Source organism: Heptranchias perlo, chromosome 33 (genome assembly GCF_035084215.1).
Source record: "Heptranchias perlo isolate sHepPer1 chromosome 33, sHepPer1.hap1, whole genome shotgun sequence".
Lineage (NCBI taxonomy): Eukaryota > Metazoa > Chordata > Chondrichthyes > Hexanchiformes > Hexanchidae > Heptranchias > Heptranchias perlo.
This window is the reverse complement of record NC_090357.1, coordinates 15254325-15261832: the sequence shown is the minus strand read 5'-3', so window position 1 is coordinate 15261832 and position 7508 is coordinate 15254325.

Genomic DNA, 7508 nt, shown 5'->3' with positions numbered 1-7508 from the left:
TCCCTATAAATTGGTGCACATGGGGCATAACAGAGATGAAAATCACTCTGTGATTCCAGAACACACATCCAGGGACATAAAATAGCAGAACAGAGGTGGACAAAGGCGACTGAGAGCAGGATGGAGGAAATGGCAGCGGGTGCGGATCAAGCTCCTGAGGATGCTTTCAGGATTACTTACCACCTCACCAACCATTCAGTGACCATGACAACCAGCTGGATCTGCAACAGCTGAACGGAGTTAACCTATGAACCCTCCTGTGAAAACACGTGCAATGCAATCACTTTGCAGCTGAGATGAGGAAGAAAATCATTGAAAATCTTGAGAGCCTCATCAAAGCTCTCAGCGCTGATCAAGAAGTCATACACCTTATCAAAAAGGGAGTGCAAGAAGTAGACATAAAGCTGTGGGAAGAGACCTACTCATATTATACAAAGGAATTAAGAACTACTTTATTTGTAAGTTCTGAAAAGCTGCCTATATTACTCACTGTAGGGTAGAGAGTTAGAAAAGGTGTAGGTGGTTCCATTTTTCATAATTTCTGTCAAGATACATCAAAATATGTCGATTGACAACAGGTGCAGCATTCTCTTAATAAAAATCTTAAATCTTTCCTGTCTGCACAACTTGACTTCCTGTTGCTATGTGTTTGACACACTTTAGTGTTAACTTTTCCCCATTATAAATTGCTATGTCCACATTTATAATGGATTTTTCCTATATCAACTCACCACTCCATCATTGTGCAATTTGACCACTGAGCTTCTAAAATAACTCAAAATACCACTGTTGGTTCTAATTAAGAGTTTAAACAAAATTTAAAAGTTGCATATTTCACAATAATATGAGTGAATTAATCCATTGAATTGTCTTTTAATGCCGTTGTTAAATTTTTACTTGACGGCTTCAGCCTGTCCTAAAGCCCTAAGCTTGAATATTCTGATATATTTTCTCAAAGCTATAATTCTGTGAGTTGAATTTGCATCGTTTTAGCAGGAGAATTGTATCTAATTTTCTAGGATGCGTCAGTGCAGTTCAGTCAGCTGAACCAATGGAATATTTTTCTTTAGTTTCTTGCAGTTTTTACTCAGTAGCTTTTCATTTAATGACATTTTGAAAAATAAGAGGAAAAATGTCAAAAGCTTTAGTGAAGTCAAATTTCTATGGATTTAAAAAAAAATTAGAGTGTGTGTGAGAGAGAGAAAATGTTTCCAGCCCTTCCAGAGCTAAGGCAGAAATTTTCAACAGCAACACTAATTAGCCTCTAATTGACATCAGGGCCTATTTTGGCCATTACCCCACAGGGTGTACCTGAGCTGTGATCTTAAAGGAACAGGCCATGTCACGAACGAAACACCACAATCATAAAGCAGACCCCAGCAATGGCATAGGAAATCCGCAAATATTTTCAAACTTCATCTCTATTGAGCTGTGTAAATGCAGCCTATGCAGGACCAAAAATATTCAGCAAATGCACTGGCTGGCTAATTGAATTATGGTGCATCTTTGCTCCTGTGCACATGTACAGCAAAAATTGCTTGGATGTTCAGTTGAGCATGATAACTGCAACTTTAGGGGCAGTTTCACCTTGAGTTGTAGCCCCTGTAAATTACATGTTTAATTCTAAATAGTTACTAACGTATTTCATGGTCCTTCATACTCTGTGCTTTCTTTGGATAGGAGTAGCGTACGTGTGAAACATGTCAGGGTAGGCATTCCTATTGTCTACTGAGGCTAGATCACACACATTCTGTGGTAGTATACTGGCACGCGTACCTTGAAAGAATTCAATACAATCATGAAGATGTTTGTGGTATTCTGTTAATTGGAATCACAAGCGACATCTCATCCGAACTTCCTTTCATCCTTTTATGTTATAAAAATTTTGTCTGATGTGAGCTACCCATGCTGTGCACAAAATGAAGACTTTCTAAAAGCAAAGATTTTTTGATTCCATTTAGAAAATGTCACCAGCAAATCCCAGCATGTGTGCAATGCATGTAGCGTGAATTACATGAAAAAAGCGTGATCAAAGCTCAATTTAATTTCTCACCCATGCAACATGTGTGATCATTCCCAAACACTGGCACATTCAGCAGATCACCATTCAAATTTTGAGTGTTGTCTTTCACCACTTGGCTTTACTGTTTACTGTTCATAGAATCATACAGCACAGAATGAGGCCATTTGGCCCATCGTGCCTGTGCTGTCTCTTTAAACGAGCTATCCAATTCGTCCCTCTCCCCTGCTCTTTCCCCACAGCCTGGAAATTTCTCCTTTTCAAGTGTATATCCAATTCCCTTTTGAAAGTTACTATTGAATCTGATTCCACCACCCTTTCAGGCAGTGCATTCCAGATCATAACAACTCGCTGCGTAAAAAAAATTCTCCTAATAGCTCCCCCTGGATTTTTTGCCACAAATTTATTTTACACACAACAATCAAATAAGCCATCAGTTCGATTTCTGTTTCCTTCAAATGTTGTTTTCTGTTTTAGCACATCAACTGACACGCAGGGTAAAGCAAGAATTTTCAGAATGTCCCTATCTTCACCATCAGATATTTTATCTGCCACTATTGTAGCACAGTTCAAAGCATACATTAGGTTGCTCTGATGCAGGACACGCTATGCATGAATGTCAGGTAGTAAAGCTGGCAAAGAGTGGACATCCTGGAATCACACCTGGTGCCAATTTTAAAATCCAGGAGGTGGCTATTTCAATGCTGTTGTCACCTTCTTAAAGTGTTCCAGATTCACATTACTATGGTGTAAATTTGCAAAGGATGTAACTTTGCAATGGGATCCCCACTCCTGCAGTGACCCTTGGTGCACCTGCTGTTTTGTTTGTTTCTGAGGCTCCATTTGTGGCCTGCCCAATGTGATGTAGATTGAGTGTGGGATTCAGTCCTCCTTTATTTCTGCCCCACTAAAAGATGGCAATGGAATGCTCTTAGTAGGCAGAACTATCACCGAATCCACACAGCAAGTGTAGACTATAGTCAGTCATATGGTTTTGTGTTTGCTTTCTCTTCCTTTGGAGAAGTGCTAGGCCTCACTTGGCAACTGCCCACAATGCACATTTTAATCTCAAGTGCAGACTATTACTCTGTGATACAAATTGTTAGAGTATTCCTATGTTTGCATGCACAACATCAGTCACTGAACTTCAAATTCATTGTATATGAAGTACTTTGAGATGTAATTGAGAAATGATATTTAAATGTAAATCTTTCTTTTCCAGAGAGCAGTTGTCAAGCAAGTAATTGACTAGGATTGTGGCTCTTGGCAGAACCATGAGCATTAGTACTGGTGTGGAAGAGACAGCTAAAAATGCAAAAATTATTAAAGCTAAGAGTGGGGAAATGCTATAGACCACCAGGTTAGCATAAGAAGGACAACGTGCTCAAAGGGAAGACGTACAACTTTTTTTTATTCATTCATGGGATGTGGGTGTTGCTGACAAGGCCAGCATTTATTGCCCAGCACTAATTGCCCTTGAGAAGGTGGTGATGAGCCGCCTTCTTGAACCGCTGCAGTCCGTGTGGTGAAGTTTCTCCCAGAGTACTGTTAGGTAGGGAGTTCCGGGATTTTAACCCAGTGACGATGAAGGAACGGCAATATATTTCCAAGTTATGTTGGTTTGTGACTTGGAGTGGAACGTGCAGGTGGTGGTGTTCCCATATGCCTGCTGCCCTTGTCCTTCTAGGTAGTAGTGGTCACGGGTTTGGGAGGTGCTGTCGAAGAAGCCTTGATGAGTTGCTGCAGTGCATCTTGCAGATGATACACACTGCAGCCACAGTGCGCTGGTGGGGGAGGGACTGAATGTTTAACGTGATGGATGGGGTACCAAGCAAGCGGGCTGCTTTGTCCTGGATGGTGTTGAGCTTCTTGAGTGTTGTTGGAGCTGCACTCATCCAGGCAAGTGGAGAGTATTCCATCACACTCCTGACTTGTGCCTTTTGGTTGGTGGAAAGGCTTTGGGGAGTCAGGAGGTGAGTCACTCGCCGCAGAATATCCAGCCTCTGACCTGCTCTCGTAGCCACAGTATTTATATAGCTGGTCCAGTTAAGTTACTGGTCAATGGTGACCCCCAGGATGTTGATGGTGGGGGATTCTGCGATGGTAATGCCATTGACTGTCAAGGGGAGGTGGTTAGACTCTCTCTTGTTGGAGATGGTCATTGCCTGGCACTTGTCTGGCTATGTTACTTGCCACTTATGAGCCCAAGCCTGGATGTTGTCCAGGTCTCGCTGCATGCGGACACGGACTGCTTCATTATCTGAGGAGTTGCGAATGGAACTGAACACTGTGCAGTCATCAGCAATCATCCCCACTTATGATCTTATGATGGAGGGAAGGTCATTGATGAAGCAGCTCAAGATGGTTGGGCCTAGGACACTGCCCTGAGGAACTCCTGAAGCGATGTTCTGGGGCTGAGTTGATTGGCCTCCAACAACCACTTCCTTTGTGCTGGGTATGACCTAAAGGAGAGTTTTCCCCCTGATTCCCATTGACTTCAATTTTACTAGGGCTCTTTGATGCAACACTCGGTCAAATGCTGCCTTGATGTTAAAGACAATCACTCTCACCTCACCTCTGGAATTCAGCTCTTTTGTCCATGTTTGGACCAAGGCTGTAATGAGGTCTGGAGCCGAGTGGTCCTGGCAGAACCCAAACTGAGCATCGGTGAGCAGGTTAAGTGCCGCTTGATAGCACTGTCGACGACACCTTCCATCATTTTGCTGATGATTGAGAGTAGGCTGATGGGACGGTAATTGGCCGGATTGGATTTGTCCTGCTTTTTGTGGACAGGACATACCTGGGCAATTTTCCACTTTGTCAGGTAAATGCCAGTGTTGCAACTGTACTGCAACTGTATTGGCTACAGGGTGTGGCTATTTCTGGAGCACAAGTCTTCAGCACTACAGCCGGGATGTTGTCGGGGCCCATAGCCTTTGCTGTATCCAGTGCACTCAGCTGTTTCTTGATATTACGTGGAGTGTATTGAATTGGCTGAAGACTGGCTTCTGTGATGATTGGGATCTCGGGAGGAGGCCGAGATGAATCACCCACTCGGCACTTCTGGCTGAAGATGGTTGCAAACGCTTCAGCCTTGTGTTTTGCACTCACGTGCTGGGCTCTGTGAACATTGAGGATGCGGAGGATTATTCACAGAGTCTCCTCCTCCTGTTAGTTGTTTAATTGTCCACCATCATTCATCACTGGATGTGGCAGGACTGCAGAGCTTTGATCTGATCCATTGGTTGTGGGATTGCTTCGCTCTGTCTATAGCATGTTGCTTCCGTTGTTTCGCATGCATATAGTCCTGTGTTGTAGCTTCAACTGGTTGGCACCTTATTTTTAGGTGCACCTGGTGCGGCTCCTGGCATGCTCTTCTACACTCCTCATTGAACCAGGTTTGATCCCCTGGCTTGTTGGTAATGGTAGAGTCAGGGATATGCCGGGCCATGAGGTTACAGATTGCGCTGGAATACAATTCTGCTGCTGCTCATGGCTCACAGCACCTCATGGATGCCCAGTTTTGAGCTGCTCGATCTGTTCTGAATCTATCCCATTTAGCACAGTGATAGTGCCACACAACAGGATGGACAGTGTCCTCATTGTGAAGATGGGACTTCGTCTCCACAAGGACTGTATGGTGGTCACTCCTACCAATACTGTCATGGACATCTGCGACATGTAGATTGGTGAGGACGAGGTCAAGTAGATTTTTCCCTTGTGTTGGTTCTCTCACCACCTGCCGCAGGCCCAGTCTGGCAGCTATGTCCTTCAGGACTTGACCAGTAGTGGTGTTACCGAGCCGCCCTTGGTTATGGACGTTGAAGTCCCCCGCCCAAAGTACATTCTGTGCCCTTGCTACCCTCAGTACTTCCTCCAAGTGGTGCTCAACATGGAGGAGGACTGATTCATCAGCTGAGGGAGGGCGGTAGGTGGTAATCAGCAGGGGGTTTCCTTGCCCATGTTTGACCTGATGCCATGAGGTTTCATGTGGTGCGGAGTCAATGTTGAGGACTCCCAGGGCCACTCCCTCCTGACTGTATATCATTGTGCCGCCACCTCTGGTGGGTCTGTCCTGCTGGTGGGACAGGACATACCCAGGGATGGTGATTGAGGTGTCTGGGACATTGGCTGAAAGGTATGATTCTCTGAGTATGGCTATATCAGGCTGTTGCTTGACTAGTCTGTGGGACAGCTCTCCCAATTTTGGCACAAGTCCCCAGATGTTACTGGGGAGGACTTTGCAGAGTCAACTGGTTTGCCTTTGTCATGTCTGGTGCCTAGTGGTCCAATGCTGGGTGGTCCATCTGGTTTTATTCTTATTTTGTCTTTTTGTAGCAGGTATGTACAACTGAGTGGCTTGCTGGGCCATTTCAGAGGGTAGTTAAGAATCAAACGCATTGCTGTGGGTCTGGAGTCACATATAGGCCAGACCGGGTAAGTACAGCAGGTTTCCTTCCCTAAAGGACATTAGTGAAGCAGATGGATTTATACGACAATCCAGTACTTTCATGGTCACCATTACTGATACTAGCTTTTTATTCCAGATTTCATTTAATTAACTGAATTTAAATTCCACAGCTGCCATGGTGGGATTTGAACTCATGTCTCTGCGTTATTAGTCCAGGCCTCTGGATTACTAGTCCAGTAACATACATGTTCATGTCTTATCTTGTGGCTACTTGGAGAAAGTCGTCATTCAGAATTTTTAAAAGAGCTAAATTTATTGAAATAAAGGAACAGCTTAAGCAAACAAATTGGGAGAGGTTGTTCAACTGTACTTAAGTAAAAGACAAGCGGAATAACTTTAAAGGTATAATATCGAGCATTCAGATATCCCAAGTAAAATTAATAACTTTTTATAAATGGGATGATAGTTCTAGGCAGGCTAAAGGCACTCAAAACAAATAAATCCCTATGGAAAGATAATATTTATTGTACAGTGCTGTGAGAGACTAGGGAGGAGTTTTGTGAGGTACTGACAGTGAGCATTTGGAGTTAGCAGTCGATTGGAAACAGGCTGATATGGTGCCCATAATGAAAAAAGGTAACAAAACGAACATAGGCAACTACAGTCCCATTTGTAAAATTAGGAAGATTGAGGATTATCTGTACACTAATGACATGGTTAACAGCAGGCAACATGGATTCAGAAGGAGAAGATCCTACTTGATCAGCCTCTGCATCTATTTTGCGGAAGGGACAACCCAAGTGGACTGCGGTAAGCGCTACAACATGGTGTTCATAATATTCAAATGGCTTTTGATAAAATTCCACACAAAAATCTATTCATTAAACTCAAAACTGTGGAAATGATTAAGAAGCTGGCTGAAGGTTGGGAAACAATGAGTACCCATTCAAGGAGTTATGTCAGAGTGAGGTATTGAGAGCTGTTTCTAATTTACTTAAATGACCTGGATTCAGAACCTCAATGCAAAGTGGTCAAATGGTACTCAACCAGGAACAGCAGTGGAATCACATCAAAATT